Source organism: Rhinopithecus roxellana, chromosome 6 (assembly GCF_007565055.1).
Source record: "Rhinopithecus roxellana isolate Shanxi Qingling chromosome 6, ASM756505v1, whole genome shotgun sequence".
Taxonomy (NCBI): domain Eukaryota; kingdom Metazoa; phylum Chordata; class Mammalia; order Primates; family Cercopithecidae; genus Rhinopithecus; species Rhinopithecus roxellana.
The window spans coordinates 32840062-32852238 of record NC_044554.1 but is presented as its reverse complement, the minus strand read 5'-3'; positions in this window follow the sequence as shown (position 1 = coordinate 32852238).

The window sequence follows — 12177 nt, the reverse complement described above, 5'->3', positions numbered from 1 at the left end:
CAATATGCCCAGAACCAAGACATTCAAATAACTTTTAACCAGAGCCTACCCGGCAGGACTGCGCAAAGGATTAACGAGAGGAAAGGATATTTGGATGCTGCCTTCTAGGAAAGGTAGCCTGGAAGAGGAGAGGACACTAATAGACGAACCACTCCTTCAGAGGGGAGGACCACAGTAATCAGCCAATGTCAGCTGGTCCAGATCCAAACAGCTTTCTGCTAATGGAAACCTTGTGTGGTTGTTATGTTAACTAATGCAAAGATATATGATTAATATACTTGTCAGTGCCCTGTATTTACAGTTTTCTCACAAAACATTTCTTATACAATTGAGATAATTACTTTCACTCGCAATGCCATTGGTTTAAGTTTTAATTGATAATGATGACTTTACTTTTGAGTTTACTATTATAGACTTTTATCATTAGATTACCATTCAGAGTCAAAGCCTGAACCTTAGAGAATTAAACTCACTTGAGATTGAAGTAGTAATCATTTCACACTTGACGTATTTATCCATGTTTTGAGCTAATCCCACAATATTACCAGTCATATTGAGATATGATATAGTAATTTGGTTTTTAAGTACGATTTTGGAACCCTAGGTTACTAAAATAGTAGTTTAATTTTTGTTCACTAAAAGAATTTGTAACTGAAGCTTCCATTAGAGATTATATACTTTTGACTTACTACTTTCAGCCATTAACCAATTCATTATAAAATATAGAGATTTTATGTTTTCGACTGCATATACAAAATTACCATCAAGATGAAAGTAATTGAATTGATTGCACATTCAGTTATGTAATTCCAAATTTAAGTAGACACAGGAAGTCGTAAGTTTACATCCAAAAATTCACGAGGTAGTCAGTCATAGTCACTACATTTTAGCCAACAACTAGGGAATGTGTACTGTCATGTACTGTGAGTCAGTCCCTGTACTGAAGATATGAAAACGAATTTGACAATCTGGTATAAAATCCAAGACTATTATTTGTACTGCCAGCCTCAGGGAGAGATGAAGAAAATGGGTTTGTAAGTTAGAGGCTGCAAAAATTGTTTTTTGGTTTGTTGGTTTTGTTTGTTGTTTTCCTGCAAAAGCATGTATTCAGGGTACAGGTGGATGTTCTACCCTCCTAGGTTTCTAGTCTGGCTCATCTTTATAACAATGCTCATAAAGATGTGTGTAAATAAGCACCATGTCTCAAATTTAGGTTGAGAATTGTTCTCCTAGAGTATTCAAATTTTTAAGAGATAAAACAATTAAAATCTAAAATATGTGATAATCTAAATAGATATTATATCTCCATTCACCCATTGAAATATTTTTTCTTGCTAATAAAAGAAAAAAATTATTGTTATGGATTTTCCTATCCCTCAAAAATAAGGATAATAACATTTTGCCTATTTTTAAAAGATATTGGTTAGATGAATCTTGTAGATCTAGCTCTATTGTTCCCATTCTAGAAAGCTTAGAATTATTATTCTGGAAGCAGAAACAATCTTTAAAAATGAAAACATTAAAAAGTTTACATAAATGACTTCATTTTCACCTATTAAATTTTATTGCACACCACTGCACTCCAGCCTGGGTGACAGAGAGAAGAAAAAAAAAGAAAAGAAAAAAAGAAAAATTTTATTGCTTTAGAATACTTGACAGAGCAAAGTGAAGCTCTCCTCACAGGGTGAGCAAGCATTCTGGACAGAAATATAGTTAAAATTAAGCATTAGTCAGACTGCATTTTGACGCACTTCCTTGTAACCAAAGTCACATAGCACTGGATACTGACCATTTGCATCGCATTGCTCCTATAGATAGGATTCTGATGTAGGATAGATAGGATCTCTGAGGTTGGAATCACAAGGCTTTTTAGGAATTGCTTAAGCAGATCCTAAATTCCAGCAAAACAGCGGACCCCAACCAGTTTAAAGACACTCACAGAGGAGCTGAGTCACATGAGAATAGTTTCTTTATCTCCCCATTCCATGACTTCACCCTGCACTCTTCAGCCAATTCATGATCTCCACACTTTGGCCTACTTCAAAGCCTGTGAAAACCCTAGTTCCAGACTCCCCAAGGAGATGTGTGTGAGGTTTCCTCCTGCCTCCTCCTTTGGCTGCCCTACAATGAAATCCCTTTCTTTGCTGCAACCTGCTGTCTCCATGTATTGACTTGTTGAGCATCAGGCAACAGACATATTATGGTTACAAAAGCAGAATTTTTCTCTTGGGTGTTTAGAAAGCTCCCAGGCTGTTCTGATTTCAGACAGCAGACTTAAGAAGGTAGCATTCCTAATTTTCTCTGATGATGTTGAGGAAGTATGCTGCCCTAATAAGTTTTTGGTTATTGGATATTGTCTGGTTGTCCCATGCCCCAGTACAGCACACATTTTGCTTTGTCCTGGTAATTAACAATACAAACAATATACATCAATTTGGCCACATATTTTAGCACAAATAATACAGCTACAAATAATGGCCTGTTTGTCATCCTGTCACCTAAATCTAAAGTACCGAGATCCAGATGAGATGAAAAAGTGCACATTTTAAGTTGCATAAATTATATATATGTATGAAGGCTTAAAGTTCAGATTTTCAGAAAACTAAAAAGTTCTTAATCATTTTTAGAAAGTAGTTCCGCAAAGTACTGAGTTCTTTTGTGTAAAGATTAAAGCAGGTATTCTCTGTGTGTGTGTGTGTGTGTGTGTGTGTGTCTGTGTTATTCTAATATTAATAGAAACAATATAAATAATATTTCTTCTATATTACTTTTCAAGAAGATAGTAAAAGCCAAGAAGTAAAAGTGTTTTAATTCCTGAGCTGTTAATTCAATTTATTTTCCTTGAATGGTTGAATACTATTTCCATCATTTGTTCATTGTGACATTTTCCAATACTCATAGAATTGAAAATCATTAATTTACCAGTGCATTTCCTAATATGTCTATATTCAGATCTGTATGTTTTCTTGTTTCATAAAGAAAAAGATATCTTCTTTTTTTTTCAAATTAATATCAAGGGCATTAAGTTTTATTGAACTAATAATCTTCAGTGTTGGCTATGAATTTAAATTCCATTTTATTGCCACTTTGGGAGATTAAAGACAGAAAGAGAAAAGGAAGAAATATAGATGGGTGATCAAAGTAGGTAAAACCATAAAGATGTATGAAATAAAAAGTGAAAGAGAAGAAGAGAGAGCCAAATGAGGAAAACAAATCATAGAAGAGAATAAAGGCATGTAAAGCATACAAAACTAGAAAAAGTGCAGGAAAGAGAAAGAAATAGGTAGATAACATAGAAAAAGTTTTGAAAGATTCAGTAAATGTGATAAGGATTCCATGTAGGTAATAACTGTCAGAGAGTTATAACTTTTATATATATTTCTTTGAAAAGTATAGTAATTAGCATTAATAGCTTTTAGGTTATTCCAATGTTTGTTTGTAGTCCTATACCCATAAGCACACCTTCTATAAATAAGCACATTCTTTGTGCTAGAAAGATAATGAAGGCTCTATCTGGTAACTTGTTTTCCAGGCTGAATGCTACAAACACACTCTAAAAGTGTTCATGTGAATGTGTGTACCCCTACGTACACAGATGCACACATAAATAAAAAATAAAAACTTTATTATATTAACTACTAGCACAAATATATGTATTTTGTTTGAAAAATACTCTGGAAAGCTTCTTGACACTTACTATAAAACGTGAGATGCTGTGAGCATGAAAGAAAGTGGTCATTAACATACCCAAAGGAAGAGACGATCCTTCTATGCCATAAGGAAAGGAAACTATTGGTTTTCTCACAGAAAACAGGAGGTAGAGTCAAAGAGGAATAGGGGAAGGGAGAACAAGAGAAAAAGACAGTCTGGGACTTTGTGAAGAGCCACTATTTGCAAGTTGAATGTGGTTTTTTGTTTTGTTTTGCTTGCTATTATTGAGCTATTGTTCTGTGTCTCTTCACGAGTCTTCAGAAAGCCTACACTGTTCACAGTGCTTGGAGTGACAGGGTTTTCTTACAGAAGGCTACGTTCAAACATCAAAAAAGAATGTACAGCAGCTTAGCTCAAGAAACATAAGACATTATTAGTAAATAAATCACCCCCACAGCTTTATAACCACCCATGCCCTGCAAAACCTTAGGCAAAGTTTGGAAAGGATTTGACATCTATAATCTGTATTGTTGCAGTAACTGCAGAGTCTCAAGGCAATTTTGCCTAACTTTCTGAGGAGCTGAGGGTCACAAGGTTGCATAGCCTTCTGTCCAGATGTGGGGCTATCAGGGGATTTGGAGTTTAGCTTTGTTTGGTTGTTTCCTATCTCATCAATTTACTTTTCACAAAATCTGCCTCTGAATGTTTGATCCATGGTGAATATGTTTGAAGCATGTTTTTGAATGCATGTTCAACACTGGAGAAAGTAGATTACACAGTTCTGCTCTTGGACAATGCTGGTCCAGCACTGCAGGTGGTGAATGTGAGTGATGGTGATGTGACCTCTTACAGAAGAATGATGTGTTAATTAATTTGAGGAATGGAAGAGCATGCCCTTGACAGTCACTCTGACTTGAGTTTGCATGCTAGCACCTCTGTTTGAGCTCAGATTTATTTACCCTGTAATTCCATAGATGATATGCTGTACTTCAAAATTTCATTGTGAATATTAAAAGAAATAGTACAGTCAGGTGTGGTGGCTCACGCCTGTTATCTCAGCACTTTGGGACACCCAGGTGGGATCACTTGAAGTCTGGAGTTCGAGACCAGCCTGGCCAACATGGGGAAACCCCATCTCTACTAAAAATACAAAATTAGCCAGGTGTGGTGTCATGTACCTGTAATCCCAGCTACTTGGGAGGGTGAGCCAGGAGAATTGCTTGAACTCAGGAGGCAGAGGTTGCAGTGAGCAGAGACCATGCCACTGCACTCCAGCCTGGGCGACATGAGCAAAACTCCATCTAAAAAAAAAAAAAGTTAGAAATAATACACACAATGTTTTTAGCAAATTCCTTGGTGCACAAATATATGGTAGTTATTATTATCAACATTATTAAGTAGAAAAAAGTCTCAAAGCCAATGATTATTTATTTATTTTAGAGTTGGAGTCACAGAGTGCAGTGGCGCGGTCATAGCTCACAGCAGCCTAGAACCCCTGGGCTCAAGTAATCCTCCCATTTCAGCCTCTGAATACCTAGGACTAAAGGCATATGTCACCATGTTGCTAATTTTTTAGTTATTTTATTTTATTTTATTTTATTTTATTTTATTTTATAGGCACAGGGTCTCACTTTGTTGTCCAGGATGGTCACCAACACTGACCTCAAGCAGTCCTCCTGCCTCAGTTTTCTAAAATGCAGGGATAACAAGCATGAGTGACTGCATCAGGCCTGGGAATTTACAGCCTAGTATTTTATACAATTATGGAGGGGGTACAAATTATGTGAAATCTTCAGGAAAGCATACATTTTGAGACAGAAATAAGTACAGTCTTAAGTCAGAGATGAGAAAAAGCATGGGAGGCTACCAGCTGAATATTAAAGGTAGGTGTAAGATTATAATGGCAGAGAATAAGTTTAGGTCTGAAGAATAGGTCTAAGTTATGGCAGACCTTGAACTTCAGAGAAATTTTAGCTAAGTATGAAGGTTAGAAAGAGCCATTATACATTTCAGATCTTGGAAGTAATATAAGCTGGTAGTTTAGAAAGTTTCATCAATTGTGTTGTGCAAGAATAACTGAAGTTCAAAGAGATGTTTTTTGAGGTGACTGGAAAGATTTGCAGTTATCAAGAAATGAGGTGAAGAGGACTTGGAGTAATTTTGGCTGAGAAAAATAAACCTTTATATGCAGCTCTAAGTCTGTAAGAAAAAAGAATATATAATAATCCACATGTAGAGAGTAAAATAATAAGAATGCTATTACTACAGCAGTAACGAAAAAGAAGCATCAGGTTTAATCCATAAATTAAATTGTGTCCTTCATTTAGTATAAAAAGATCTAAGGATTATGGTATAAATACTGCACACTTTTTATGTGGTGGACATGAAAGCAATTTCTGTGAGTTTAACCAATGGGAAATTGGTTCTCTTGGATAAATGATTGGCCCTATACTTAAAAGACATAATTTTGAGAGTTCCACTACATTAAAATTTAAGCACAGCTTACTAAAAACAGCCAGACTTAAGGGTACCATATTGCATAAAAATGTTATCTTTTCTATATTTTAAATGGTATGGCTGATAGATATTTAAGGGGAAAAATAACCTGTCTTTTAGGTTGGCTATATAGTTTCAAGTTTTCAAGTTATCGAAAATCAACCCATTTACTTATTTAAAACTCATGCTCACCTGCTTGGAGACAGAATTTGGAAATTTATAAGTTGTACATACAGCTTCATAAAATCTTAAGAAATAAATCAAAAGAGGCATTATTGAAAAGCAGCAACATAAATGTATGTCATTGGGATTCTACAATGGGTTTGTTGTAATTATATTGTACATTGATGTTAACTCTCAGTTTCCTGACAGCTAAAACAAAGAGAAAAAATTATTATAGGTATTAAAATGTTTATACAAATCATTGAAATCTGCAGAGATATGCATGCTTGTATTTAAGTGCTGAGGGTGGACTGTTCAACATGACAGATGATTATCTTTCACTTGAATTTTACAGACATGCTATTTAAGGCAACAAATACATTCATTCTATATAAAAGTTAAGAGACTATACTTCAGTGGAGGGATTTCCTTAAGAGACCAGCAGACTCAACATTCCACATCAACAGAATCAAAGCAAATGCTGTTTATAATAATACAATTTAGGGACAGTTTTGGCAAATTTTAATGACATTTCCAAAACCTATTTGAGCCTATGCACCTTAATTTGAAACACTGTGAAATGGACTCAGGATTAATTTGGGAACAGAAGAAAAGAAGACCACTTCCATAATTTCTTTTACAGAAAATTATTTATCTTCTTTCCATTTAAGAAGATATACATGGTGGCCAGTCACGGTGGTTCACACCTCTAATCCCAGCACTTTGGGAGGCTGAGACGGGTGGATCACAAGGTCAGGAGATCGAGATCATCCTGGCTAACATAGTGAAACCCCATAAAAATACAAAAAAAAAAAAAAAGAATTAGCCGGGCATGGTGTCGGGCACCTGTAGTCCCAGCTACTCGGGAGGCTGAGGCAGGAGAATGGTGTGAACCCAGGAGGCGGAGCTTGCAGTGAGCTGAGATCCCACCACTGCACTCCAGTGAGACTCTGTCGAAAAAAAAAAAAAAAAAGAAGGAAGGAAGAAAGGAAAGAAGGAAGGAAGGAAGGAAGGAAGGAAGGAAGGAAGGAAGGAAGGAAGGAAGGAAGGAAAGAAGGAAGGAAGAAGGGGAAATAGAATATAACAATTTGAACAAAAAAAAGGGGGAAATAGAATTTAACAATTAGAACTAAATACAAAGAAAGTCCTTTTGCTGCTACGAAATTCAATTGTGACATACTGCAAATATGTCATTGTGTAATGGCTGTGCAAATTGCTTTTCTGCATGTTTGTCTTATATAATATTGATAGTACTACATAGTGTGTCAAAAAATTTAACTTGGTATTTTTAATGCTAAAAGGAGCAAACACTAATCAGAATGCCAGCAGGTACAATATCTTCGAATGAAAATAACACATTCCAACTGCTGTTTCTGTTCTCTTTGGTACACAGTCTGCATAGTTAGCATGATAAATATGAATAGAATTTTCATGCTGACATTTAATTAAAATGAAATTACCTATCATTGTTACCCACTACACAGAAGCTATTATTTATGTTGATATTATTCTAATATTGTATTAAACTGAGATTGAATTTGTATCAGTGTTTTTTATGAATTGAATTATTTCTGATTCCTCAGTTGGTTTTAAAAGCCAAGGAGTAGATACTCTTGCTTTGTGCGTGGGTAAAGCATATTTTTGTCTTATTTGAAAATTTAGAGGTGGAAATCAAACACTTCAGTGTAACTATAACTGTACACTATTTTCCTGTTTTTTTCTTTTGTCTTCTTTAGATATTTTGATGCCTTTTAATGCATCTCCCTGTTGATGTACAATTTAATATCTGAGATAACACTGAGATTAATTTTTTAATTGTTAATATGTCTGTGATTAGTCTTTCCCTATATTATTACCATTGTGATTACTTTTACTTACGACCATCGAAGTAGCAACTTGTAGTCAGATAGCAGTGACATTCATGGTCTATCAATTTATCCATTCATCCATTTATCCATCTCGCTTTCCTTCCCTTCCCCCATTCATCCATTACGTACTGTGTATTTGCACTGAAGTCAATTGGAATTAAGTATTATAAAACTCTATTTTACTAATAGCCATATAAAACCTGTAAGAGGCAATTCAGACATTCACGATACTTGGAATTTTAACAGTTACTTCTATTGACTATTACAATAGTCAATAGAATAATCTGTAAAATCACTCTGGCAAAAATGTGTATTTATGTTTTAGTTCTAAGGAAGCACCACTCAGCACAATGAAACAAAAAGAAATGCTAGTGATTTACATTGTCCTTGACTAAGTTAAAAAAAATCAATTCATTGTGATTCTGAAGCTTTCCCTTTAGGTCAGATATTGTTATACTGATAACAAAGCAATGACAGCACACAGTTTTTGTGTTCCACTAAATGTGATTTCCAATTTTACAAATAAACCCTTTTCCCTTTTAAAAAATATATACGTATGTCTGTTTAGTTGGACAAATGGAGATAAAGCAAATTTCTCTGACCCAAATCCAAGTCTGAGCACTCAAGTTTGGGTTTGTACAGTTTAGTTTAACTTACAAACAAGTGACTTGTTCCTTTCTATGCCACAAACACCTAAAACAACAAATATTATGCATCATTTTTGGTTGAGAGGAATGACTAAATCATTGATTCTAGTGATTGCCCCTTATGACAAATCAACATTGTTTATTAAAAATATGTGATTTTATAGAGGTCAGGCATGGTGGCTCAGATCTGTAATTCCAGCATTTGGGAGGCAGAGGCTGGAGAATCACTTGAAGCCTGGATTTTGAGACCAGCCTGGGCAACAAAACAAGACCCCATCTTTACAAAAAATAAATAAAATGAAAGAAAGAAATTAAGAAATTAAGGAAGAAAGAAAGAGAGAAAGAAAGAAAGAAAGGAAGAAAGAGAGAAGGAAGGAAGGAAGGAAGGAAGGAAGGAAGGAAGGAAAGAAAGAAAGAAAGAAAGAAAGAAAGAAAGAAAGAAAGAAAGAAAGAAAGAAAGAAAGAAAGAAAGAAAGAAAAGAAAGAAAGAAAGATTGACTGATCTGAATGTAGTGGTGTTCACAACTAATTCATCACAACCAGTTACAGAGATTTATTTGTCCCGTCTCTACACCTACTCCTTCATTTAACTAGAAAAATATATATATATATATTAGATTTTGTAAGGAAAGTGGAACATACAAATAATATTAAGTACTTATCTATTAGTTAGGATATAGAAACTAGGGAAAGCCAAGGAAAGACAATCAATATAAATCGTATTTAAACAACTACTCTAGTAAATTGATCAAAGTTTGATTAGCATTATCTGCTTTAAGTTCTTCTAAGGATTTTCAATAAGAGAAGACAGTCTCATTCCACCACAACCCAACCTATCCAATGTTTTTCTGGAAGACACTGTTAGCAACACATAAGCTGCCAGCAATGTAAAATCCCCTTATTTGCTGCCTAACATTTGAGATAAAAAGTGTTGATACCATTATTTTTTAATCTCAGTCTCATTGAGGAACTTCCTGAATTTTCTAACGTCAATTTATTGCTAAAGATCTGTACAATAAAGTGATTTTGAATGTTAGGAACTTGTGATTATGGATGAGAGTTAGTTGATGAGAGGATTCGAAGCTCTAACATCTCAGAATAACCAGTAACACGTGTCTTTGCAACATAGCTTCATTTCACTGTTAGACTTTGGTGTGTTGGCTGTTTTTTATGTGTGTGATTAACATATTTTATTGACAAATAATAAGTATGCATATCTGTAATTACATATATCTGTACAATGTGACATTTTATGTAGGCATTATAGAAAGTTTCAATCAAGTGAATTAACATGCCCTTCACCTTACCAATTTATCACTTTTCTGTGGCGAGAACATTAAAACTTTTTAAAAGCAAATCTGAAATATACATTATTATCATCTGTGGTCAACATACAGTGCATTACATCACTAAAACTCATTCCTTCAGTCTAACTAATTCTTTATACCTCTAATTAACATCCTCTCTTTCCTCATCCCTTCCCTCCACTCCTAGCTTCTGGTATCCACATTTCTATTCCTTGTTTCTGAAATAGACAACTTTAGAGTCCATATATAGGTGAGATCATACCATATTTGTCTTTCTGTGTTTGGCTTATTTCTTTTAGCAAAATGTTCTACAGTTTCATCCATGTTATTGCAAATGATAGAATTTCCTTCTTTTTTAAGGGTATATAGCATTCCATAGTGTATATATACTGCATTTTCTTTATCTATTCATCTGTTCCTGGACATCTATATTGCTTTCCTATCTTGGTTATTGTGAATAATCTAAAAGAAACCTGGGAATGCAGACATCTCCTTGACATACAGATTTCACTCCCTTTGAATGTATATCCAGAAGTAGGATTGCTGGATCACATAGTAATTCTATTTTTAGATTTACAAGTTACTCCCATGCTATTTTCCAAAATAGGTGTATTAATATATATTCCCATCATCAACATACAATGGTCACCTTTTCTCCACATCCTTGCCAAAACTTGTTGGCATCAGTCATTTTGATAATAGCCATTCTAATGGGCATGTGGTGATATTCCACTGTGACTTTAATTTGCATTTCTCTGATGACTGGAGATGTTGAGCAATTTTTCATGTATCTGTTGGTCATTCATATGTCTTCTTTTGAGAAATGTCTGTTCAGATTCTTTGCACATTTTATAATTGGGTTGTTTTCTTACCATGAGTTAAACTCCTCATATGACATGGATATTAACCCCTCATCAGGTGTATAGTTTGCAAATATTTTCTTTCAATCTGGTTTCTTTCTACATCGAGTTGTTTCCTTTGCTATGCAGAAGCTGTTTAGTTTGAGGTAACTCCATTTGTCTAATTTTGCTTTTGGTGCCGGTGTCTTTGGAGTCCTATCTAAAAAATCATGACCCAGACCAAAGTTGTGGAGCTTTTCCCCTGTTTTCTTATAGTACCTTTGTAGTTTTAGGTCTTATGTTTAAGTCCTTTATCCATTTTAAATTGATATTTGGGCCCAGCATGGTGGCTCGCACCTGTAATCCCAGCACTATGGGAGGCAGAGGCACGCAGATCACCTGAGGTCAGGAGTTCGAGACCAGTCTGACCAACATGCTGAAACCCTGTCTCTACTAAGAACACAAAAATTAGCCAGGTGTGGTAGCACATACCTGTAGTCCCAGCTACTCAGGAGGCTAAGGCAGGGGAATCTCTTGAACCTGTGAAGCGGAGGTTGCAGTGAGCTAAGATCACATCACTGCACACCAGTCTGTATGACAGAGAGAGACTCCATCTCAAAAAATTATACATATATATGTGTGTATATATATATTATATATATATATATATACACACATTCGTATTTCTAGTGATATGGGATGTGATTTCATTCTTCTGAATATGAATATTCAGTTTTCCCATCAGCATTTGTTGAAAAACATCTGTCATTTACCATTGTGTATTCTTGTCACCTTTGAAAATAATCAATTGATCACAAATACTTGAGTTTATTTTCTGGGCTTTCTATCCTGTTCCATCGGTCAGTGTTCCTCCTTAATCAGCCCAGTCAGAGATTTTAAGTGCCTCTAAGTTTTGTGTTTGTCCAACCTGCTGTCTTTGTCCTTAGTGGCCCCAAGTTGTGCTATTGCCTTGAGAGACATTTGATAGAAGCCAGTCCCTAGGAATGTGGCTGGAGAGATCGGGGTGTTAGATGCATGTTCCAGGTCTTTCTGTCTCTCTTTTCAGAGAAGCTGAGAGCCAGAGTGTATTTCTCATCCATTCTGCCTTACACCAAGGAAGGGGGCTGAGACAGATGCCTGTACTCTTGATCCAACTGCTCACTTTGAACCTGGGGAGTTACCTGTTGAATGTTTGCAAGTTTAAAAG